The sequence below is a fragment of the Podarcis vaucheri genome (genome assembly GCF_965113315.1).
Source record: "Podarcis vaucheri genome assembly, chromosome: 4".
Lineage (NCBI taxonomy): Eukaryota > Metazoa > Chordata > Lepidosauria > Squamata > Lacertidae > Podarcis > Podarcis vaucheri.
In genome coordinates, this window is record NC_138762.1 from 89,718,878 (window position 1) to 89,744,890 (window position 26,013).

General features: G+C 44.6%; 1 long non-coding RNA gene across 3 annotated transcripts in view; it reads right to left on the reverse strand.

Annotated features, from left to right (window-relative positions):
- Positions 1-8,416: 8,416 nt before the first annotated feature.
- LOC309530210 overlaps positions 8,417-26,013 on the reverse strand; it is a 41,571-nt gene continuing 23,974 nt past the window's right edge. Inside the window, exons 3-4 of one of the 3 annotated variants that reach the window (XR_014218682.1) lie at positions 22,272-22,373; positions 8,431-8,497 (exon numbers count right to left, since the gene is read on the reverse strand). This is a non-coding gene — a long non-coding RNA (uncharacterized lncRNA). Of the gene's footprint in view, positions 8,498-12,435; positions 12,876-14,663; positions 14,741-22,271; positions 22,374-26,013 lie in introns of those variants that run through there. The other 2 variants (XR_014218683.1, XR_014218681.1) reach the window with 2 other exon arrangements.

A 26,013-nucleotide genomic window follows, 5' to 3' on the forward strand; every position in this document is an offset into this window, starting at 1 on the left:
GTAAGGCAGTTCCCTATATTCCCTAGTGGAGGACCTTAATATATAGCAAGCATTACAGTGGTTCCTCAGGTTAAGAACTTAATTCGTTCCGGAGGTCCGTTCTTGACCTGAAACTGTTCTTAACCTGAGGTACCACTTTAGCTAATGGGGCCTCCCGCTGTCGCTGCACGATTTCTATTCTCATCCTGAAGCAAAGTTCTTAACCCGAGGTACTATTTCTGGGTTAGTGGAGTCTGTAACCTGAAGCGTCTGTAACCTGAAGTGTATGTAACCCGAGGTACCACTGTATATCCCTCCTTTCGTTCCCCAAAGCAGCTCACATTTCCCTTAAAAAAGCAATGTAGAATCCATAAAAGTAAATGGGGGGAACGAGTTTAAATCCAGACAATGGATTTTCTTTTTCTTTCTTTCTTTCTTTTTTTAAAGTGGATAATAGAAGGAAAAACTAAATCAAAGGTGCCACAGAACAACATAGGTTGGTGGGAACATATGAGAATGCCATTAAATGCCATTAGAAGGCAAGTGGGTCTCCTTGGGTACGGGATTCTACAACCTTGGTGCCTCAACTTAAAAGGCCCTGTAGGAGTGCATGATTTAATCAATTCCAGGCCTAAACGAGGAAGATGTAAAATAAGAACAAGGATGAGTGCCCCTAAGTGCAGAGCTCATTGCTGCAACCACTAAATACAGAGTCTCTGAACAGCGGGGACTGGGAGAGGGGTTTCCACATCAGAAGAGAGACATATTAAATGAAGCACCTACCCTCCAACATTTCTCTAATGAAAACAGGGACGTCCTATTCCATCATAATAATTTTAATATTTATACCCAACCCATCTGACTGGATTGCCCCAGGTAGGGCTTCCAACATATATAAAAACATAATAAAATATCAAACCAAGAAAACTTCCCTATACAGGGCTGCCTTAAGACGGCTCAGGGGTCGGCTAACTCCATACCCTCCAATATTTCTCTGATGAAAACAGGGACATCCTAAGGAAATGAAGGACATTCCAGGATCAAATCAGAAATCGGGATGGCGTCTGTAAATCTAGGACTGTCCCTGGAAAATAGGAACACTTGGAGGTGCTGTAAGCAAGGCCACAGACTCCCTTTTAAAAAGCACTGCTGTACTTGTCAACGCAAACTTACTCTATCCATGGTTATCTTTGTTATTTTTTTTGGGGGGGGGAACCCAGAAGGATTCAATTATTAATAAAACTGGGTTGGATTAAATTTCTCTAGGCCAAAGGAAATTGGGTCCATCTTCACTTTAGGAATACGAGCCTTTTGCCCATTTACATAGAGCCTTTAGTACTTTTGAATGCCAGGAAGGTGAACCAAGAAGGAGATGCAGAATGCCTTGCTTGGCAATGATCCTTAATATAAGTAATGACTACACCCCAAACCCTAGGATTTTCCTCTCTATCTGCTTGTACCTGCTTTTAATAAAGCCTTTCCCCTGCGTAATGAAATGTGAAGGGCTCAACTGTTATATGGATTTTAATTTGGAAGTAGCTGTGGGGAAGGGTGAACCTGAAGATGAATTGGAGGAGGAGGGTTGGGTTTTTTTGTTTTTTTAAGAAATAAAATCTATTGTCCATGCTGACTGTTTTCCTATTCCTTCAGCACATCTGGTTCTCAGTTTAAAGCCGGAAAGTGGAGGGGAACATATAATATTGGCAAGGTATTCTGCCTATAGGGGGAAATAAAGAAAGACACACACATGCAAAAAAAGATACAAACAAAAACAAAACCTGACATTTTTCTGATGAAGCCCAGTGCCTATGTAAAGTAAGAGCATCCTGTTGACAAGGAAATATTTCTGGAGTTTGGGCAAATGGAAAAGAATATTTCAATTCTGCGGAGTTTATATTTTTTTGTTTTTAACCCTTATCAGCTGAGATAGCCTACATTTTGCAAAACTTGGTTTCTGCAAAACGGTGAGATTTTTCAATATTTGAGTCTGGAGTGGCAGGTATTTGTCCCTGTCTGCCTCCTTGCTGAGTTCCATAAGAGCAATATTAAGTCTGCATTCACATGGCAGCATATTCCGTATCGCCAACAAATCACTAGCTGCTATTTTCCGCGTTACATTTAAACTTTCATATGACATAAATGCCATTTCCAGAAATCTAGACGAATCTAGTGAAAGTGTAGTACTCATTTCCATGCTAATCACTTCCAGAAAAAAAAATATCTGTCTGCAACCACATTAAGACAAGGGGATAAAGTGACAAAATTCAGAGTGATATACCAGCATACCAGTTGTTGTTGTTGTTGTTGTTGTTGTTGTTGTTGTTGTTGCGTGGCAAGTTACCTCCCCCAGTGAAATGAAGACACGGACACGATGATATAAGGTTAATGGGCGTAAATGGCCACAACTTTATTGATTACGAAAATTGAAGGTATTGGCCTTAGGCATTGGCTCCTATCGACTACCCGGCATGGTGACCGGGAAGGGTTGAACACAAACCGCGGGAGTCCTGTTGAAGTACGCCAACTAGGATCCCACGGGTGTCACTGCTCGGGGGCGTGCCGGGGGCCCTACCTCGCAAGGCTTCGGACAAGGCCACGCCCCCCGGAGTCCTCTACCGGACTACCCCTTCACATTGGGGGAAGGTGATGGCGCTTCCTTCCCCCCTCCATTTGTCTAACCATTGCCCCATGCCAATGCCTAACCGCCAATGCTGAGAAAGTTGTGACGATTGCTACGAGGTAGGCGAAAAAACCAAAAGGCAAGAAATTGCGCCAACTTGGAAAAATTCTTACCAGGCCCCTTGCGGCGACCAACCGGAGTCCATAGCAAGGCCAAGTCTAGCTAAACTAAGGGTGGGAGGGATGGGGAAATCGCTCTGCAGCTGGCGAGGGGAAAAAGAGGGCGGTCCCCGGGCGTGCCTGGCCCTAAATAGCCCGGGCCACGCCTCCCCCGCCCGCCGATTGGTGGGCTGGGTGGCAGACACGCCCAGGGATTCCCCCCAAGTCTCGCGGGGGCAAGGGAAGCCCGCAACACCCTCTCTGCTGCAGGGGCGGAAAGGGCTTTCTTCTTCTTCTTCTTCTTCTTCTTCTTCTTCTTCTTCTTCTTCTTCTTCTTCTTCTTCTTTTTGCATTTCTAGCACATTTCAACAGAAGAAAAAACTGAAAGTAATAAGAAAATCGGGAAAAAATGAGCTACATATTACATATTCTATTACATTCAAAAATACAATCATTGGCAGGCTTCTCTTCCTCTCTTACCTTGGTTTCTTTTATATGTCACTTCCTCACACGTCTTCTTAGTTTCCCCAATCATATTCTATCCCTCCCATTAATTTTAGTTCTAACTTCCGCTGCTGAAAATACTAACATCTTGCTAGGTTAATTGCATACTAGTTCTTCCTTGCCGTTTGCCATGGTGAATTTCAGGGGGATAGAAACACTTATGCGTGGAAAGGGTGGGGGAAAAGTGTGCTGTCCAATGATGTTCATCACTGTGTCACACTACGCTCATTGTTGTGAATGAAATTTCTCATGATAAGCTAGTATATTGGTCAAAAAGTCCCAGTTCCATAATGCAACAGGTATTGCAGTGTGAAAGCAATTTTGGAAAATGGCGTATAAGTGCTAGCATTATAACCAGGAAATCCACTGCAATATTCCATACCCTCCAACATTTCTCCGATGAAAATAGGGATACCCTATTCAACAACAACAATTTTACTATTCATACCCCACCCATCTGACTGGGTTGCCCTAGCCATTCTGGCCGGGTTCCAATATAAATAAAAATATAATAAAACATGAAACATTAAAAAAACTTCCCTATACTTCAGCCTTCAGATGGCCTGGGGGTTTGGATAACTTCATACCCTCCAACATTTCTCTGATGAAAACAGAGATGCCCAGTTCTCCCCCACCCAAAAAAATGTTAAGGGGTACTCTTATTTTCCTACTCATACTGAAATACTGCCCCTCAATGAGGCCAAACTTAGATTCACAAAATGTTTAGGGGTATGCATACTCCTGCGTACCCCCAGGGAAAAAAAGCCCTGGGGATGCCCTAAGGAAAAGTGGGATATTCCAGGATCAAATCGGAAACTGGGATGGCTTCTGTAAATCCGAGATTGACCCTGGAAAATAGAGACACTTGGAGGGTCTGATATTGTCAGGGTTCTGTTGGTGGCTCCCGCCAGGTTGCCCAGCAAAGTATAAAGACAAAGAAATGTTTATTACAGTGGTACCACGGGTTAAGAACTTAATTTGTTTTGGAGGTCCGTTCTTAACCTGAAACTGTTCTTAACCTGAAGCACCACTTTAGCTAATCTGGCCTCCCACTGCTGCCACGCCGCCGCCACACGATTTGTGTTTTTAGCAAAGTTCTTAACCCGAGGTACTATTTCTGGGTTAGTGGAGTCTGTAACCTGAAGCATCTGTAACCTGAAGCATCTGTAACCCAAGATACCACTATACTGTCCTTTTTTATTTCAATCTTTATAGAGAAAGGCTATAGAACCCAGCCTCTTGGATAATGGCGTTGTCCCAAATGAATCTCCACCACCCGTCTCTCCCATTTCCTCATTCGTCAATCTCATCACCTACGGGTGCTGCCACCTGCCCTCTTTGAGCTCTTTGCTCTCCTACTTTTAAGGTTCGCTGGGTTCTGGGAGTTGGAGGGTCTGGAATGCTTTCTAATGACAGTCTGTCCGCTGGACGTTGTTCTGACTCTTCCATGATTTCCCAGCTTCTCCCCTCATCTTCCTCCGAGCTGTGAGCTCCCTCAACTCCCTGAAACGCCATTTACCTTCCTGCCGGAGTGGTACCTATTTATCTACTTATACTTTGATGTGCTTTCGAACTGCTAGGTTGGCAGGAGCAGGGACTGAGCTACCAACAAGACCGGCGGAGAGGGACTGAAAGAGACTGGAGGGCCTCGGACGTGAGGAACCCGGGCTAAGAACTGTTATTTTGGACATGCTTTGGGAAGGGACGCAAACCGGGGATGGGAGGGAGGGAAAAATTAAGTTCTAACAACACTCATGATTATGCGATTTGGTTAAAAAGATCATTATTCAAGACAAAATGGGAAATCGATGGAAGGGAATTGAGGTCCAACTTAGAAAAAATTAATTTTGTTTGCTTTTATAAAAGGACTAATATTAGGACAGGGAAATGCCAATTTGCTGACATAAATTTGGAAATGGGGATGCAAGGGAGGGGGTAGGGGGAAGTCAATGACCAGGGTTAGGAAATAATATCTTCGGGAAAGTATATATGTTTGTTGTTGTTTTCTTTTTTTTCTTTCTTTGTTTATGTGTTTATTTGTTTTTCTTGTGTTTTTGTTTTTGTCTATATAAAATGTGAAAACCCAATAAAAAATTTTATAAAAAAAAAAAAGGAGCAGGGACTGAGCAACGGGAGCTCACCCCATTGCGGGGATTCGAACCGCCGACCTTCTGATCGGCAAGTCCTAGGCTCTGTGGTTTAACTCACAGCGCCACCCACGTCCCTTCGGTTTTCTTTATAGGCAGTGCTTAAGTGATGAGCCCAAACTAGGCTTGAGTGAAACCGGCATGCTCCAATAATCCCCATTCTGCAGTAAAAACTGAGCGGACCAATTCCATCCAACACCACCTCTCTCATTACAATAGTCCCCAATGTCCAGACGTGAGAAAAATGAGCGCTGTACGGTTTATTGGATACTTAATGGTGTTTTGGGTGTTGGGTTGCAAAATATGTCAAGAATAGCAGCCTGGAAAGCGGCAGGCAGGCAAGCTGGTCATCCTACAGAGGTTCAACTAGGAGTCAAGCAGTCTATATGCAGCTCAGCTTGCAGCTTAGCAACCAGTTAACTCAGACTGTAGAGCCAGGAAGGATTAGCAGGTCTGTAAGGTTGGATGGGATATTATTGGCTCCTCAGGTCATGTGACGACTGATGGATTGAATACTATAGCACACCCTCTTGTTAACTGCAGCAATGGTGATGGCTGATGTAGCACAGGAATGAGCAGGTCAGTCATTCCCAACTGTAGAGAAGAGGGTGCCTGGGTTTTATTATAAAACTAGGTACGACGACGGGATTCCATTCAATTCCCGAGTTTGAGATACTGGTCTTTGGTCTTGGACATCCCCTGTTTATTCCATCAGTGCTGCAAAAACTGAAGTCTGTGTACACTGCAGGAAGGTGTCTGAGCGAGCCAAGAATGTGTTCTCTTATGGCAGAAGCAGATTCACACATGGCTCCATTTTTGCTCTTCCTCCCAATCCATCTTGAAACGCTGTTGGGAATGGTCCAGTTGGTGCTACAGGACGTACGGCTTTAATGTTTTCCTGCAGATCAGTAAATATATGTTGCTGATATACAGCAGATCAGATGCACAAATAATGCAGCTTAAAAAAATAAATATATTGAAATCTGGGTGTTTTTCCCCCTCCTTAAAGGACTGCATTATACATCCCTCTCATTCTTGTTCTGTTTCTGGAAGGTTCCTTGTGGCTTCCTGGATTTTGGAGACATTCCTCTTCCTTCCCCTTTGATGCCAAACTATTTTATGTAAGTTCTGAGACAATCAACTTGGCCATCTCTTTGGATGCAATTTCCTTCTGATTTTAAATTTGTCACTGGGGAAGACTTTTTCTTCCCCTAAGCCAAACAGCTGTTTTTTATTTTATTTTATATTTTTCTCTGGTTCTGCCTCCCCCACCCCCTCCTCCCCAAGTGGTCAACTTCCTTTTTTGGAGTTCATTCCTTTCTTCCCCCTCATATCAAAACAATAAAATACAGATTACAAATGGAATGGGATTTGCTTCAGTTAAATTCTGTTGATTCCGCCATCCTTGCTTCCCCTGATCTGGGTCTATGCCTATAGTAATAATAGTCATCATTCCATTTTTTGTTGTAGCACTTCTTGAATTTTTTAAAAAAGAAAAAGACTGCTACGGAGGAAATATAAGTCATGCAAATCTATCTTGAGTCTCTAATTCAAAAGCCCTGTTTCATTTATTTCTAAAAATGTAATCTATTTTTCTTTTTAAAAGAGAGAGAACCCAAAATGACTTACAATAAAATTTAATCTGTAAACACACCCCTGTGTTGCAATATAGACAAGCTGAACAATATAACACAACACAATGGCCAATAACAATGGCACTAAAAACTATTTATGTTGTTGTTGTTGTTTAGTCATTTAGTGGTGTCCGACTCTTCGTGACCCCATGGACCAGAGCACGCCAGGCACTCCTGTCTTCCACTGCCTCCCGCAGTTTGGTCAAACTCATGCTGGTAGCTTCGAGAACACTATCCAACCATCTCGTCCTCTCTCATCCCCTTCTCATTGTGCCCTCCATCTTTCCCAACATCAGGGTCTTTTCCAGGGAGTCTTCTCTTCTCATGAGGTGTCCAAAGTATTGGAGCCTTAGCTTCAGGATCTGTCCTTCCAGTGAGCACTCAGGGCTGATATCCTTCAGAACAGATAGGTTTGATCTTCTTGCAGTCCATGGGACTTTCAAGAGTCTCCTCCAGCACCATAATTCAAAAGTATCAATTCTTCGGTGATCAGCCTTCTTTATGGTCCAGCTCCCACTTCCATACATCACTACTGGGAAAACCATAGCTTTAACTATACAGACCTTTGTTGGCAAGGTGATGTCTCTGCTTTTTAAGATGCTGTCTAGGTTTGTCATTGCTTTTCTCCCAAGAAGCAGGCGTCTTTTAATTTCATGTCTGCTGTCACCGTCTGCAGTGATCATGGAGCCTAGGAAAGTAAAATCTCTCACTGCCTCCATTTCTCCCCCTTCTATTTGCCAGGAGGTGATGGGACCAGTAATACAAATGATCAGAAATTACAACCAAAGTCTCTAAATCATCTTCACCGGTCTTGGCAGAATAATTCAAAAGTTTGATATATACATAATCTGTCACCAAATATTGCATGAACAGAGTTCATCAGTGACTACAGAATCATATGAGCACTGATCCAGAGTATATTTTCTACAACGTTTATATCTGCTTACATGTAAGATTGGCTTGTTAAGAAATTGAACTGCATCCTTCTCGTATTAATTCTTACAAGTCTGGCGGGTGAAGAATTGATCAAGATTGGCTGCTGAAGCATTGAATGAAACAGAAAGTTATCCGGAAACTCTGTCCAGGCGATATTTGGTGACAGATTATGTATATATTGAACTTTTGAATTATTCTACAGCAACTGGTGAAGATTTAGAGACTTTGGTTGTAATTTCTGATCATTTGTATTAGTCTATAAATAGTGTTTAGTGTCATTGTTATTGGCCATTGTGTTGTGTTATATTGTTCAGCTTACAATAAAATGTAGCACCCTTAAAACTCACCGTATTGTAAACTCTCAACATGGCAATGAGAAAGTTAATGCTACCATTCGTGCAAAAGCTTACCAAAATAGGAAAATTTTCATTCTCCTCTGGAAAAAAAAGTGCTGGGTTTAGGTGGGTCTTTCCTGTAGGGAGTTTAGTAGACGTTGGACCACTTCCATGGGACTTCATTCTGCACCAGAGATTAAATTTTGAGTATAAGATTATTCAATTTACTTATTCGTTCATTTAACAAAATGTATTTACAACTTACTCAACGAAAAAAACAAAAAAGCGGTTTCCAAAGAACAATCTTAAAGGTTTTTTTTTTTAAAAAAATGCCAATAAAATCAAACACGTGAACATAATTGTTTGTATCAAAAATATAAATAAAATCAGCAGATGAACTCAAACTTAAACTTGTTAAGCAAGTAAAATTAGAGAACAAGAAGAGACAGCTTTCAAAGAGGATTGGAAACCATTTGTAGATTATCTAAGAAATCATTGTAATAATGTTAAAATGCTAGCAGGTTTGGAGTAAGCTCAGCAGTAAAAAAAAAAAAAGCAATGTGGAAAAAAATGGAGGTAAGAATAATTAGAATATGCAGAATATGCAGCAGAAATAAACAATTTGAGGAAACCATGGAAGGGTGGAAGGGAAGTTGACTAAAAGAAAGTATTTGATGAATTGATTGAAATAGATTGAATTTTCGTTTTTCTTTTTTCCTTTCTCCTCTTTCTTTTTTCTTTCTTTTTCTTTTTAAAATTAGATGGTATTTTGAAAAATCTATAAATAAAACTTTTTTAAAACAAGAAAAAGAGATCTGAAATCTTATGTGATGAAGTTGCTAAGAGTATACATCAAATCTGGGATACCCCTGGCTGAAACGTCATCTTGGCCACAAACTCAACAAACAGATTTAGGCAAGCTGCTGTCCCCCACCTCCAATTTAATGATGTGCAGCAGAATGGGGACCAGGTAGGATGGAGCTGCCATGCTAGTTTATGGACTGGTGGGTCACTGTTGCTTTCCAGGATGGCCAAATTGGTGAGGAGGTCGGCATGGTGGAAATGCACCTGCAGGAGTGACAAATGAGCTCTGGCAGTGTCCTTCCTGCCACCATGAACCTCCTGGTAAGTGACAGCAACACACCTGCCAGAAAGTAGCCCTGCCTTATCCAACAAGCTACTTAGGAATGCAATCCTGCTCCGAGCAGGGATGGAGGGGAAATCCATCCTGAATGGATTTCTACACAGCTTACTATGTTGAGTTTTGTCTGCTTGTTTGTTAAATTTACACACTGCCTCAAGGATCTCAAGGTGGTGCACATGGTTCTCCTCCCTGTTTCATCCTTGGTGACTGGGCCAAGGTCATCCAGTGAGCTTTGTGGCTGAGTGGGGATGGTGGCGCTAGGGACACGGGTGGTGCTGTGAGTTAAACCACAGAGCCTAGGACTTGCCGATCAGAAGGTCGGCGGTTTGAATCCCCGCGACGGAGTGAGCTCCCGTTGCTCAGTCCCTGCTCCTGCCAACCTAGCAGTTCGAAAGCACGTCAAAGTGCAAGTAGATAAATACCGTATTTTTTGCTCTATAAGACTCACTTTTTCCCTCGTAAAAAGTAAGGGGAAATGTGTGTGCGTCTTATGGAGCGAATGCAGGCTGCACAGCTATCCCAGAAGCCAGAACAGCAAGAGGGATTGCTGCTTTCACTGCGCAGCGATCCCTCTTGCTGTTCTGGCTTCTGAGATTCAGAATTTTTTTTTCTTGTTTTCCTCCTCCAAAAACTAGGTGCGTCTTGTGGTCTGGTGCGTCTTATAGAGCGAAAAATACGGTAGGTACTGCTCTGGCGGGATGGTAAGCGGCGTTTCTGTGTGCTGCTCTGGTTCGCCAGAAGTGGCTTAGTCATGCTGCCCACATGACACGGAAGCTGTCTGCGGACAAACGCCAGCTCCCTTGGCCAATAAAGCGAGATGAGCGCCGCAACCCCAGAGTCGGCCACGACTGGACCTAATGGTCAGGGGTCCCTTTACCTTTACCTCTTCCTGCATTGGCCACCCAAGTTATATCCAAGCCTCTTATGCGTTGTGAAACTTAAACAAGAACAATACACAAAATAATTCTATACAAGTTAAATGCAAAATTGCATGCAAAAAAAAAAAAAGGTATATCATGCATATAATAAATATAACAGAGTCAATCCCATTCGGTATTATATTTCTGTAAGGATAATTTCATGCATTAGTAACTGAGAGCTTTTTATAGTTATATGAAATGTTGCATGCATCTGTTCTTGCGCTGATTCCTTTAGGAACCCTTCTGTGTATTTCAGGATTATAATGCATATAATATGCAACAATTATTCATATTTTTAGCAGAACCAGTAAAAAAACAAGTCAATTCTAATTAAGATCAAGGAGGAAAACAAAAACTAGAAAACATCCATGGGGATAAGTTCAACATGGAGATTATTATTTTTCTTTCTTTTCTTTTTTTTTAAAAAAGCCCCACCCCTAGTTCCTAGTAAGTGTAACATTGTCAGTCACCATGACTACTTGTGACCTTTTGTTCTGGAACGTGTTGTCATTGTTTTTATTTCTATATTTAACGAATAGGACTAACAATGAATGTGATCACTGTAAGCCAGAGGTTTCCAACCTTTCTGAGTTCATGGCTCCCTTGACCAACTCTATTCTTTCTGCGGCTCCCCGGTGGGGCTCAGGAGCCCAGTTATGTCACCCCTTGCCTACAGAGCTGCCAGACTCTTACCCTTTTTTGAACACCCTCCTTGCGGAGTGTTCCCTCAGCCTCCTCTTCTCTCCTCTGGGCAGGTGCTGCTTCCACCCCTGGTCTTTCATCTGCCCTGCCTTGCCCCACAGGGGCCTGGGACTTGTCTGTCCATTCCCAACAACAAGGGCTGGTAGACCAGCTGGCTGAGCTCCCTCACCTGCTTGCTTGCTTACTTACTCCAAGGCCGCTTCAGCTCCTGGAAACCAGCAACATCTGACCAGCCCCTGAGACACCATTCGCCTGCGGAGCTTGTAGCCAGAGCTGCTGCAACAAACAGCTGTGCAAGCCTTTGGGAGGCAGAGACGCAAGAGTAGGGTTACCAGACGTCCCTGGTACAGTCCCCGGATTTGCTAATCTGTCCCTGGACAAATTCTGTCCCCAGACTGTCCCCAGATTTGCAAATCTGTCCCCGGGAAACATGACAGCGGCAGCCTCAGCAGCCCAGAGCCAGCTTGGTAGCGCAGTTGGCTCTGGCTGGCTTCAGGAACTGTTCACTGCTGAAGGGGAACCGGGGATGTCCGGCGGTACAGATCTCCTGCCCCCTTCCCCCTTTGTTTTGACAAATCGGGGGAGGCTCAGGAGTTGTGGGAGGACGGCTGTTGCCCAGGAGGGGCGCAAGGTGCGCAGTTTCTCTGCTAGGCAAGTGGCAAGGCCTTCTTTCGCACCCTGTGAAACATAAATGCACAGAGTTATTTTAAAAACTGGACAACGACAGCCCGTCCGCAACTCCTGAGCCTCCCCCGATCAGTCAAAACAAAGGAAAGGAGGCAGGAGATTGGGGGAGGCTCAGGAGTCATGGGCGGGTGGCACGCCGTTGCCAGGTTTTTAAAAAATCCTGCGCATTTATGTTTCACAGGGTGCGAAAAAAGGGCTTTGCACCTTTATACAATATGCATGTGTGCTTGGACCCAGGGTCTTTTGCCTCACCATCCCCACTACTGACTCTCTGTTGCTACTCAGCTTTAATATATATATATATATATATATATATATATATATATATATATACACCCCGCCCATCTGGCTGAGTTTCCCCAGCCACTCAGGGCGGCTTCCAATCAAGTGTTAGAAACAATACAGCATTAAATATTAAAAACTTCCCTAAAATAAAAATCTGGTAACCATACGCAAGAAGGCATCAGAGGAGGGTGGGGAAAAAAGAGGGACAGAGACCAGTGTTGCCAACAGCACTCCTGACCATCATTCAAGACACCCTGTGTGCCACGGCACACTGGTAGAAAACTGCTATAAGCAGCTGCACAAATTTGCAGAACTTTTAGGAGAAACTGGCTTTGCTACTCAGGAGGATTAAAGAAAACAATCTTCCTTTCTTTTTTTTTAAAAAAAAAAACAGCACCAACCTGCAGTGCTTAGAGCTCGCCATTCCCCCTCCTCTCTTCCCAATGTGTGCGAGTGAGAGCGAGAGCTTTCACAAACTGGTTCTACAGTCCTTGGCATTTAAATCAACTGCCAAGTAGCGCTCACAGTGGATTCTTTGCAAATAACTTACAGTTAACCACATAAGATGCACCGGGATTAAGCTAAACCTTCTTTTGATACCTAATGTGTTATGCTTTCCAGAGCAATTTGGTGGCAGAGACAAACTGTTAAAAAGTGCAGGAAATTCAAATGCATCCCAAGCGAGCATGGGAAATAGAAAATTCCTATTTGTGCCGCCTCCAGTTCTTTGCCATGTTTCTTCATCCAAGCCAAAAACTGCGTTGCTCAATATTCCACAGTGGCCAGTGAAAGGATGAATGGAATTTAGTGCTCTTTTGTATGCTCTGTGAGGGAAGAGAAAAGGGCACAGTAAAGCTTTTATTGACCCAACTCCAAATCCAGTGTGTCTAACTAGGAAATTGTTCATTCAGTTGGAAGCCAAAAAAGCATCGATGCTTTAGTGAGGCTGAGACAGCAAAATCAATTCAGAAAACAACGGCTGTGTTGAGTATGTTTTTTAGGGAGGGGAGTCTCAGGCTAGCACAGTCTGTGGTCATGAACAGGACAACACACTTTCGCTATGCTAAACTTTATGAAATTAGGATCAATGAGAAATTGCAAGTACGGCAATTGCTGTTGTTTCTAAATCATAAAACCAGCTGTGAAATAATCTCATAGGAGCCAACTCCTAGGGGCTGAGGTCCCTTTGCCCCCCGATAAAATGTTTGAGGGGGCTGATTCCCCCAAAGTTGATGGACTTTCTCATTCAGATGGTGTGTGCTGTGTCTTGTGATTGATTATGTGGGGCGGGGCTTACCTAAGTGCCCAATATTTTATTCAGGTTGACACCCCCGGATACTGTAACTCCTAAAGTAAAATCCCCACTCTTTCAGGTCTCTTGGTAGACTTAACAGTCCTCTCAGAAGGACTGTTGTTTATCATGATATTTGCTTATCGTGGTGTTTCATGGTCTTTCTTGGGCATTGGTTTTCAGCCCTTGCCTCCTGCTTGGCAAATCATTTTTCCTGGGTCACCTTAGTCTGCATAACTTTACACCAGATGGTCACTGGAATAAGGTAGTTCTGAAGCGTGAAGGGAAGGGACCATAGCTCAGCGGCAGAAGAATACTTTTGTTTCATGTGCCAGAGGCTGCAGATTTAGTCCCTGGCATCTCCAGGCTGAGGAAGGCAATGAAAAGACCCTCTGCTTGAGTTCATGGAGAACCATTGCAACATTGGGCTACACCAGCCTTCCACCAATCTGGTGTCCTTCGGAGGTTTTAGAGTACAACTCCCATCAGCCCTGATCATCGGCCACACTGGTTGTGGCTGATGAGAGATGCAGTCAAAAACATCTGGAGGGAACAAGGTTAGGGAAAGGCTGACCTGGACAGACAAAGTGTCTGAACTGGGAAAAGGCAGATTCCTGATTGATTGCACATTCCTTGCTTCCCTGCCTCCTAGCAGCTTTAGAGTCCCAGATTTACAGAAGCCACCCCAGTTTCTGATTTGATCCCGGAATGTCCCGCTTTTCCTTAGAATGTCCTTATTGTCATTGGAGAAATGTTGGAAGGTATGGAATAGGACATCCCTAGGGTTTTTTCCCCCTAGCCAGAACTTGCTGGAACTCAGTTCTGGCACCTCTCAGGTGGGCACCATTGGTATTCTAAGAGAATGAGGGCGGCATTCATGGTGAGTTCCAGAACCTCTTTTTCTAGAAAAATAGCACTGGACGTCCCTATTTTCATCGGAGAAATGTTGGAAGGTATGCTATGCTGCTGAATGTATTTGTCCAAATCCAACAGCAAACAAAGCTCATCGAAATCTGATAAACTGCTGAACTATTGTACAGTCCTCCTGGCCTATTCTGCACCTTGCAGATTGGAACAAAGTTATCCCTTGATCCGACATAAAGTGTGTTTAGATGTTTGAGAAAAAATATGCTTAGAAGTACATACTTCTTGAGAAAATATGTTCAAGAATACACATTTAAATATTTTGTTAAAAAAACAACCACACAGATGAATGCAGAAACCAGATAAAACATATTAAAGAATGAACATATGTGGAAATGAAATAGACCTATTTTTCTAGAAAAAGAAGTGCTGGAACTCACCATTGTTGAATGCCTACCTTGTCCTCTTATAATGGCAATGGCACCCACCTGAGAGGTGCCCTGAGTTCTGGTATGTTCCGGTTGACAAAAAGCCCTGAAAAGCCCAGAAACAGACCAGAAGTGTATGCATGTAGACTCATTCCACACATAGAAACCAAAAGGGCTTTGAAATTTTTCTTTAACTGGGTGACAGCCTGAGAAATTATCAAGAAATTACCAAGAGGCTCTAACAGTGGAGGGAGGCAGTCAGAAAGACAGAAGCAGTAAGAGGGGGCACAGAGACATTTTTATTAAACGTAGTGCTAGGGAACTCATTCTGTTAGTAACAGGATTTACACTGGAGCAGTGGATCTTCTTCCCCTCTCCCATGCCCCCACCCTTTCTGTTCCAGGTCCCCACCCCAAACCCTCCAGAATAGACTTGGCTATGGTGTGTGGTTTGGGCGAGTTTCATTCTGCAAAAATAAATCCATGCTAATTGGATACTGCCCAGAGAGTAACCTGCTGGCCCACAAGTTGCAAAGCACAAGGAAATGTGTTTGGAAGAAGTATGCGGTCTCATTTTGTTTGTGTGTGTGTGTAAGAGAGAGGATGGCGAGAGAGAGTGAGAGAGTGTGTGACTGGGTGTGAGAGAAACCGGGTCCTACCCTTGACACATTCAACATCCTGGAGCCAGCCATGATTTCAGTAATATGTTTAAATAAATCCAAAGGGATAGACTTTCAGCTCCAATTAGAATAAGCAAGATTTCATTTACTTTTGCCTTTCTACTTCCTCTGAACTTCAGCAAAACTCATTTGGTTCTAGCCAAAATATGCTTGTCTCCTTGCCCGGTGTTTTTAATCCAAGGCTTGTTCCGTATGGTCTTTGAGACCCTGAAACGGCATCTCTAAACCAAGTTCCGTTATGCTCTTGCCCAGTTTCTTGAGGCTATGCTTTGCTTTATGCACTCTCTGTTGACAGCAATTGAACCAGAACGGGATGCTCATGCTGCGGTCATAACTTCAGAGATCCAGCTACAATGGGGTGAGGGAATCATCTGGAGAATGTGCTCTTTCCTATCTTGAGGAGGGGGATGCAGAAATGAACGTTTCCAGCCAGATCTCTGGACTGAGGAACATGCCTGCGTTGTTGCCACATGCTCTCTTCCTTTGCTTTGAAATGACCTCTTAAATTCTCAGAGCCATTACGCATTTGGATTTGGAGCATGGATAGAATGTTGCCAAACAGAGGAGCATCTGAAATTGCTGCTCATCCGTCTAGTATAGTATTATGTACATTGATCAGCTTTGGCCACCTCATGAGAAGAGAAGACTCCCTGGAAAAGACCCTGATGTTGGGAAAGATGGAGGGCACAAGGAGAAGGGGACGACAGAGGACAAGATGGTTGGATAGTGTTCGTGAAGCTGCCAGCATGAGTTTGGCCAAACTGCGGGAGGCAGTGGAAGACAAGAATGCCTGGCGTGCTCTGGTCCATGGGGTCACGAAGAGTCGGACACGACTAAACGACTAAACAACAACAACAACATTGATCAGCAGAGGTCCTCCAGGGTTTCAGGGAGAAGTCTCCCTGCATGGTGATCCCAGGAGATGAACCTCAGAACTTCTGTGGGCAAGGCAGATGCTTTACCACTGAGCAACACCCAAACAGACATTCATAATAGTCCTCATGAGCAAGCCATTCATACAGTCGTGAGAAAGTGACATCACAAAGCAAGGAGACTTCAAATGACTTCAGGAACTCATCAGCCCCCTGGCCTCAGTATCTTGTCCTTGCAATTCTCACCCAACCATACCTCCCCAATACCCAATAACATACTGTCAGGGAACTGCCATCGGAGCCAGAGGGAGAGGGAGGGCTCCAGAGGGATTCCGGAGAGTGTCCCAAGAGGGAGAGAAGCAGCACATCTTCTAGAGAAGGAAATCAGCGTAACACCAGTGGAGAAGGGGGCAGATGGGGGAATCGGCGAGGTGGCTCCAAGACTCTTCACCAGGAACCAGTGGGGAGAGCACGGGTCCTCCGATGCCCACACCCTCCCTGCGCAGAAGGCTTCCGCGCAGGGAAGCTAGGCGGAGACTAAGCGTCAAAGAGCTTCTTTGCTGGAAGAAATTCAAGAAACGCCCACTAACGGATTCTGCCAGCGATTGAGACAGTCATGGGCGCGTGGCTGTCCAGACAGAAAGGGTTCATTCAGGCAACCAGCCAAGGGTGGCGTTGATTTACACACAAGCAACCCCTAGAACCATTACACATACCATGCAACTATACTGTTTTAAGTGGGGCACTACAGATTTACAGAAGCTGCTCTGACTTCTGATCCCAATCCCGGATGTCCATGTGGGCTCCTGTGCTTTGGCCGTATCAGAGTGCAGGACCAAAAGATGTGCATTCACCCCACGCTGTGTCAGGACAAAAAATGTAAGTAAAATTTAGCTTCCCCTCGCAAGCCGTCCACTTCTTCCTCCTTCCACCGTGGCTTTCCAGCTGATGTACTTCTTGGAAGTGGCACCAGCTTCTGGAAGTACAGCAGTGGCGGAGGCCACAGAAACTGTGGTGGAGGTGGCAGCTGTGGTGGTGGGCAGGTGAAGGTGCAAGGGGGTGCGAAGGAAGGAGCTGGGGTGTGAAGGGGTACAGCTTCCATTGAGGTCTTGTCCTGACTTCCTTCACTCCAGTGTTGGAGGTTGTCTTGGAATGAACTTCAATCTCCAGGAATCTCCTGAGGACAATCCTAGAGATGTGACAAAGCACCACTGCTGTCTCACACAAGTGAGACAGCATGGGTTCAACGTATAAAAGCAATTGTTATGAGTTGAGGGGGGAGGAAGAAAGTAGGCTGCATGTGAGATCCTACAAATATAAGCTAGGCTGTTTTCCTGTGTTGAGGTGATTGACTGGGCGATAAGCCATTAGGGCAACAAAGGAAAAGGAACTCTGTGTGAGATGGAAAATGAAGTTGTAATTAGTTAGAAGGATGAAGCCAGAGTTTAGAGTTGAAAGTTGCCATCAGATGGGGTAATAATAATAATAATAATAATAATAATAATTCAGTTAGAAGAAAAGCTGTATGCTGGACAGTTAGAGAGGGAGCAATGTTTGATTTCAGTTTGAATCCAATGCTGCAGCTATGGGAGAAACAATACCCTTTAGGGTTGCTAATGCTGTGAGTCTATCCTCTGTGGGCTCAGGTTGAAAATATGTATAAATAAACCCAATTGCCATAAATAAACCACAGTCTGTGCTTTGCCTCACTCCAGAAGGAAACATTATCCCTGGATAAGCGCCTGAAACTCCTGGAATCTCACACCGCTGGTCCGCGATTGGGGTGGCGGGCAAAAATATTCAGCTCTCACAAAAGATCCTCAGCCAATTGAAATGCAACCTTTAGCCTTCATTTACAAATGCAAACAAACTGGCTAGCATAACTTGCAAGCAGTCTTCTTAACAGTCTTGCTGGTGTTAAACTGCTGGCATAAAGTAGGAACCCCGTTGAAGTGAGTATACAGCCTCTGACTCCCTCTATTTTTCTTATTTCTTATTTCTTAATTTAATTTCTATACCACCCTATCCCCGAAGGTCTCAGGGCAGCTCACATAAAATATCAAATACATAAAATCAAAATAACAACAACCCAATGCCTCCCCAAAAGAGGGCCAGCATTTTAAAAAGGGTCCAGGATGTAAATTGAGTCAGGCAAAGGCCTGGTTAAAAAGGAACGTTGCCTGGTGCCTAAAGGTGTATAATGATGGTGCCAGGCGAACTTCCTTGGGGAGAGCATTCCACAGATGGGGAGTCACTGCGGAGAAGGCCCGTTCTCGTGTTGCCACTCTCTAGACCTGTCAAGGAGGCGGCACACGAAGAAGTGCCACTGTATTCCGCTCTGGTCAGACCTCACCTGGAGTACTGTGTCCAGTTCTGGGCACCACAGTTCAAGAAGGACACTGACAAACTGGAACGTGTCCAGAGGAGGGCAACCAAAATGGTCAAAGGCCTGGAAACGATGCCTTATGAGGAACGGCTAAGGGAGCTGGGCATGTTTAGCCTGGAGAAGAGGAGGTTAAGGGGTGATATGATAGCCATGTTCAAATATATAAAAGGATGTCACATAGAGGAGGGAGAAAGGTTGTTTTCTGCTGCTCCAGAGAAGCGGACACGGAGCAATGGATCCAAACTACAAGAAAGAAGATTCCACCTAAACATTAGGAAGAACTTCCTGACAGTAAGAGCTGTTCGACAGTGGAATTTGCTGCCAAGGAGTGTGGTGGAGTCTCCTACTTTGGAGGTCTTTAAGCAGAGGCTTGACAACCATATGTCAGGAGTGCTCTGATGGTGTTTCCTGCTTGGCAGGGGGTTGGACTCGATGGCCCTTGTGGTCTCTTCCAACTCTATCATTCTATGATTCTAAGGGCCTCAGAAGATGATCTCAGGGTCCAGGTAGGTTCATATGGTAATCTGCCACGTAACCAGACTTGAAAGCCTATTCATTTTGCACAGCAAGGAGGGCCCATCATATAACCTGGGATTCTAGAGACCCTACAGCTCACCTGTGCTCCTCTTCCAGTACACCACTGATGATAAGGCTTGTCTTTTTGGAATCATGATGGGTGGACTCCCCTTGATGGAAGTGGAAACTGACTGCATTCCAAGCTTGTTGAAATAGTTTGGGTATTTGCCATTTTTTCTTCCAGAGAAATACTCTTTCTTAGAAATGGGGAATGTGCCTTCCTTCTATGTCAGGTGTCACTTTCCCAACCAAAATGATTTGTCTTTGAGAAAAGGAATTTTGGGAAGGGTAGCTATCACTGAGAGGAATGTTCATCACTAGAATTCCTCTCCCCCCACAGCCATTCTTACATAGTTGTAGAAGGGCTTTCATCCTTCTTTAAAAACCCTTTACATTCAATAAACTGTCTAACGTTCTTCCTTCCCTGATTTTTACTTCTGATTCATTCACTTTTTGGGGAGGGGTTGGGCAATGTGGAATGTGGCCCTTTCCCGCAAAGACATCTGGCCCTCAGCACGAATAACGTTCCTCATCCCTGGGCAAGATGATGATCTCATATACCACACTAAATATAATCTCGGGGGGGGGGGAATCGAACATCCATTTATATCTTTAGGATTTAGAATGGAAATCTAAGTAAACACCTGGGACCATTGTGGAACAGTAACAGGACCATTTGACCACCTTCTGACTCTTCCAAGAGTTAGCCTGCGAAGATAATCTATACAGATGGACAGATTGCCAAGATCAGGAGCCACCAAATTAATATTTCTACTTTTTCCATTAATAATGTTGGGCTCCATCTCAGATAAGCACTAGCAATCCTTTTTTAATCAACTTTTTTGAGCACCATCTTGGAGACACATCAACTGCACTCAATCATAAGGTCAAGTTCATCAGATTAAAAGAACAGCTGAGGTTTTGAACCTCAGTGTTTTACACTATTTACACAAAGTGCCATAATTTCTGCAGAATATTAAACACTTTGAAAAAACAACAACACCTTTTGCTAAGAAAAAAACAAACCAAAACCCTTCATTGATTCATTGCAGAACAATGGCAGCTTCGTTTAGACCAAAGAACAGTTTGGAATGCATGAATTCAGCTGAATGTTATCTTTTAGACAGTTTGGTGTAATTATTTAATGAACGGAAATGGAGCATTGTGGTACTGAAGGATTTGAATGCGAGTTGAGGGGTGCTGTGGCTAGCTCATGGTGCAGCTCCATTTCAGAGCCGTTCACATTTTCAAATAATGAAATGGTGAGTTTTCATGGTTTGCCCTTCTTTACCTCTTTCAGCTTCATGTCGCAATTCAACCAAAGAAAGCCGTCTTTTGCCAGATAGCAGGGACATTGGTTGCTGAGGCAACAGGTTGATTGGAGTGGGTAATGGGGGTGGCGGAGAGAGTAGGCCTTTAAAATAAAGATGGCTCATTTCCAACTTTTCCCCCTTCTGGCAAGAAAACAGTGCTGTGGACTCCTGAAATCAATAAACCTGTTGTTTGCTGTGGAGATTTCCCTTGGATTTTCAGCATTAAGCTGGGGAAAACAAGACATTTCTGTTATATCATTTTAAAGAATTTGAAAGAAATGGTTAGTGCATTGAGATTCAATTTAAAATAATTGATAGGAAAACAAGAAGAAATGCTGAAGGTCTCAGAAATCACCATCTTACTTAAGATACTGTTACTGGGCTTTGTGACTTGCAGATAGCTTGGGCCATGCATACATTAGGGAAGATCTGACAGACCCTCCAAGTGTCCCTGTTTTCCAGGGACAGTCCCAGATTTACAGAAGCCATCCCAGTTTCTGATTTGATCCCGGAATGTCCTGCTTTTCCTTAGGATGTCCATATTTTCATCAGAGAAGTGTTGGAAGGTATGGAGTTATGTGACCCTGAGCCAAGGAGGTAACTATACAACTTTTAGAAGACATCTGAAGGCAGCACTGTATAGGGATTTTTATATATAGATAAAAGTTTAATGTTTTATTATGTTTTTATATGTGTTGGAAGCTGCCCAGAGTGGCCAGGGCAACCCAGTCAGATGGGTAGGTATAAACAATAAAAATATTATTATTATGGAATAGAACATCCCTACTTTCATCAGAGAAATGTTGGGAGGGTATGGATCTGCAGAGTTAGTGAGCCACCGATCTGAATGTAGGCCAGCGATCATGCATGAAGGAGACTCCCTGTCCTTTGCAGTGCTAGGCAAGCAGCATAAGCAAGAAGTGTACCAGGATATTGGTGGGCTTCCATAACCTAGGTTAGAAGGTCGCATGAAGCCTGGCAATTGCACAGGCTTACGTTAGAGGCAGAGGTTACGTTTGGATCTATTGATAAGGTAGATTTTCCCATTTATTTTGATTTATCTTGAATGAGCCACATGCTAGTATATGTGGTATGATCACTCACACATCCCTAGCTCAAATGGGATAAACAAACCAGTAGCTTTGGTTGATAGTGATGCCCAAACTGGAGACCATGGTCTGTTGAACCCTAACAACTTGATCACGATTCAGCCTGAATCTATGGTTTGTCATTGGCTTGATGCTCATGTCTTGTTAAAGGTAAAGGGACCCCTGACTGTTAGGTCCAGTTGTGGACAACTCTGGGGTTGCGGCGCTCATCTCACTTTAATGGCCGAGGGAGCTGGTGTACAGCTTCCGAGTCATGTGGCCAACATGACTAAGCTGCTTCTGGTGAACCAGAGCAGCGCACGGAAATGCCGTTTACCTTCCTGCCAGAGTGGTACCTATTTATCTACTTGCACTTTGAGGTGCTTTCGAACTGCTAGGTTGGCAGAAGCTGGGACTGAGCAACAGGAGCTCACCCCATCGTGGGGATTCGAACCACCGACCTTCTGATCGGCAAGCCCTAGTCTCTGTGGTTTAACACACAACACCACCCCGTGGTCTTCATGTCTTGTTAGAAGCCAACAAACCACAACCTGTGGTTTTGTTGTAATGGAAAGCCAAAGCTTCTTGGTCTGTTTATCCTGCTCACACTGTGGGACAAGTGAAATAGAAGAAATAATGAATATATGCATTTTTAATACGTATGTTACCCTAATGCATGCATTTTCCAAGTAGTGGAAAACAGGGCAGGGCTCTGCTACACACCTGAGCATCCACTGGCTTGCATAGTGCTGTCCTCACACCTCTTCTTCTCTGTTCTGGTATATAAGTGTACCTGGAGATGCAAGTGATGGAACCTGGGACCTTCTGAATAATAATAATAATTTATTTGTAGCCCGCTCATCTGACTAGGTTGCTTAAGCTACTCTGGGCAGCTTCCAGCATATACAAAAACATGGTCCTTCCCTACCTTATGATACAGAATTTTGTTGTTGTTGTTTAGTCGTTTAGTCGTGTCCAACTCTTTGTGACCCCATGGACATGAGCACGCCAGGCTCTCCTGTCTTCCACTGCCTCCCGCAGTTTGGTCAGAATCATGTTTGTAGCTTCGAGAACACTGTCCAACCATCTCGTCCTCTGTCGTCCCCTTCTCCTTGTGCCCTCCATCTTTCCCAATATCAGGGTCTTTTCCAGGGAGTCTTCTCTTCTCATGAGGTGGCCAAAGTATTGGAGCCTCAGCTTCACGATCTGTCCTTCTAGTGAGCACTCAGGGCCAGTGGCGTAGCGTGGGTTGTCAGCACCCAGGGCAATGCAAGTAATTTGTGCCCCCCCTGCCCTAGGGGCAGAGAGCTGCGAGTGCGAGGGCGCCCCCCAGATGTTGCGCCCGGTGCGGCCGGTCCCCCCTGCACCCCCCACGCTACGCCACTGCTCAGGGCTGATTTCCTTAAGAATGGATGCTTTTGATCTTCTTGCAGTCCATGAGACCCTCAAGAGTCTCCTCCAGCACCATAATTCAAAAGCATCAATTCTTTGGCGATCAGCCTTCTTTATGGTCCAGCTCTCACTTCCATACATCACTACCGGGGAAACCATGGCTTTAACTATTCAGACCTTTGTTGGCAAGGTGATGTCTCTACTTTTTTAAGATGCTGTCTAGGTTTGCCATCCCCTTTCTCCCAAGGAGCAGGCGTCTTTTAATTTCGTGGCTGCTGTCAGAATAAAACAGAATTTTACAGGTGCATATATTATCAATCCAGTTTGATTTTTGTAATGATTTCCCCCAGTGATAACATCCTTGCCCTAACCCTTTGTATTCTTCCCAGAACTTCACCATTGCCTTCCAACGTTTCTTCCAGCATACAAAACACAACATATGCCGTCATGGGTGTTCAGCAGAGGAGGGCACACTAGCTGGTGTTACCCCGACATTGTCGGAATTGGTCCCTTATTCTCAACTCACTACACAATAAATGGATTATGCATTTAAAAGGACTGTATGCAATCAAGAAGAAATTTTAATTAATCACCAATAGAACTGGCTCTGTGGAAATAATATGGCCTGACAGTTTAAGGTTTGATCAGCACATCACGGAGATTAAGAACACTTTTTGACTTGAACAGTCAGAGTCCCAGAGAGTCAGTTCAGCCTGAAATACTTTTGAAAAGCTAGTGTGCACAGATCACACAATGTCATTGTCTCTCCTAATGCTGCCATTCCACTGGGAGCCAATGCGGGGCTCTTTTAACTTCCGAGAAACCTCCCAATATCATGCTGTCCTGGTCAACACTGAAGCAACAGAGATTACAAGACATCAAACTACAATCTTTTTATCCCATGCTCTGTGTGTATAAAACAAGGAGTCAGCTTCCCTTTGAAGTACTAATTGACTGTCTGTATCAATCAGTGCCTAATCCCTTTCCTGCATACATTTAGATCTCCACAGTAACTGAGACTGGTTTTCCTCTGTTACACACAGGAAGGCACCAAGGGTGGGGGAGTGAATGGTCACAGCGATGAAATCAACCAGTGATCCAAATTTCAGACAGCAAAGCTAAAAACAGCTTCATTCATGGTTTGTGCTTTCGCTAGGCAAGTCAATAGCTGAAATCTTCAGATGGTTTACTCTAAGTATTTGTACGACTGTCACACTTAAGTGTCTGTAGTATATTTGCAAGGGAGGAGGGTGGGGAGGAGACCAACTGGTCCTGCCCCTGCGATCTCATTGCCCATGCCTTCTTAGCACCCCTGCGAGATCCAAAAAATGCCAGACGACACTGCTCTGAAGTAGGCCTTCTGAATACTGTAGTGATCCAATGCCAGAGTGTGGGACTTGAGGACTGAAACTGATATATACAGTCCCTGTTGGACACTTTTGGGTTTTTGCCACTTAGTGGAAGATGCAGACAGATGCTGCAGACTCTGTTTCCTGTTTGCTTCCTATAGCCAAGGGCAGCACATCCTGTTTTGCTGCCTGAGGAGAAACAACGAATGTGCTGCCCTGCACCACTCCCCTGCCCCTGCCAAAGCCTCCCTTTCCTGGGTCATGTGGCAGGGACCTCAAAGTGGCGACAACAATGTCAGGTTCTGGCAAGGTCTCAAGAGTGCTCACAGAGCTCTCCTGAGATCTCACCATGTTCATGAGGTCGCAAAAGATTCTAGAGAGATCTCACCAGGAGCTGCCACTGCAGGATGAGGCAGTGGGGTGGAAGGGATGCCAACAGGGGGCATTGCCTCTTGGGGTTATGCCACCAAAGATGGCTGCCTCATCCCACCTCATAAGCAGGCTGGCCCTGCCTACAACGTCCCGTCAATCTAATCAGCATGGACCCACTTCATATATGTACTTCCTTTGAGGCAAAGATGGTGAAAGTCTAAAGCCTTATAATGTAGCTAGCTGTTGCAGAGGAATCTGAGGAGAAATGTAATTAAAACTGTGAGAGATGTTGGCTCCTTGGGAGGAGTCTCATGAGATTATTCCACACCCATCTGCCACAGCTGGAGAGCGCATAGGTCTGTCCTAAGTGCTTGCAGCCTTTTATCGTATTGTATATTTTCCTTGAAAGGGACACGGGTGGCGCTGTGGGTTAAACCACAGAGCCTAGGACTTGCCGATTAGAAGGTCGGCGGTTTGAATCCCTGTGACGGGGTGAGCTCCCTTTGCTCGGTCCCTGCTCCTGCCCACCTAGCAGTTCAAAAGTACGTCAAAGTGCAAGTAGATAAATAGGTACCGCTTCAGCGGGAAGGTAAACGGTGTTTCCATGTGCTGCTCTGGTTCGCCAGAAGCAGCTTAGTCATGCTGGCCACATGACCCGGAAGCTGTACGCTGGCTCCCTCAGCCAAAAAGAGAGATGAGCGCTGCAACCCCAGAATCGGTTACGACTGGACCTAATGGTCAGGAGTCCCTTTACCTTTACCTATATTTTCCTTGGGGTGGACGGGGTGTTAAGGGAGCGGTAGCACCTCTGGTGAGGGGACACATTTTGCTCCTTCTGAGGTAGTTTGTCCACCTTAGGTCCACACCCTGCACTCAGCTCTCACCTGTGGCTGTCAGTATGCAACAGCAGCCACAGCCCAGGAAATGGCTTCAATCGGCTAAACCAGTTGAGGGTAGCCAATGGGTCTGAAACCCTCCATGAATTAGGGAGAGATTGAGCCGACGAGACCAATAGTGGGCCCAACGGTCAAGAAGGCGGTTTCTGCATGTGCTGTAGAGGGAAGTAAGGGACAGATGGGGCTTGCCCATATGGGAAGATAGCCCATCTAGGAGAAGGAAAACTCTGATGCTAAACCTCCACTGCATTGCGGGATATCTTTAGTAGAAGAAAAGGCTAAGGAGTAAACCTTACACAAATCTGGAGTGGAGTCCCTAAGATGGTTGGATGGCACCTTAGATGCCTCCACCTGGCCATTTCTGCAGCCAAACTGGTGCTAAATGTATTGCTCTGCTTTCTTTTGGACCACATCAACGAGGCTGAGAAGTGGGGTCTTGTTGCCTTCATACTCACT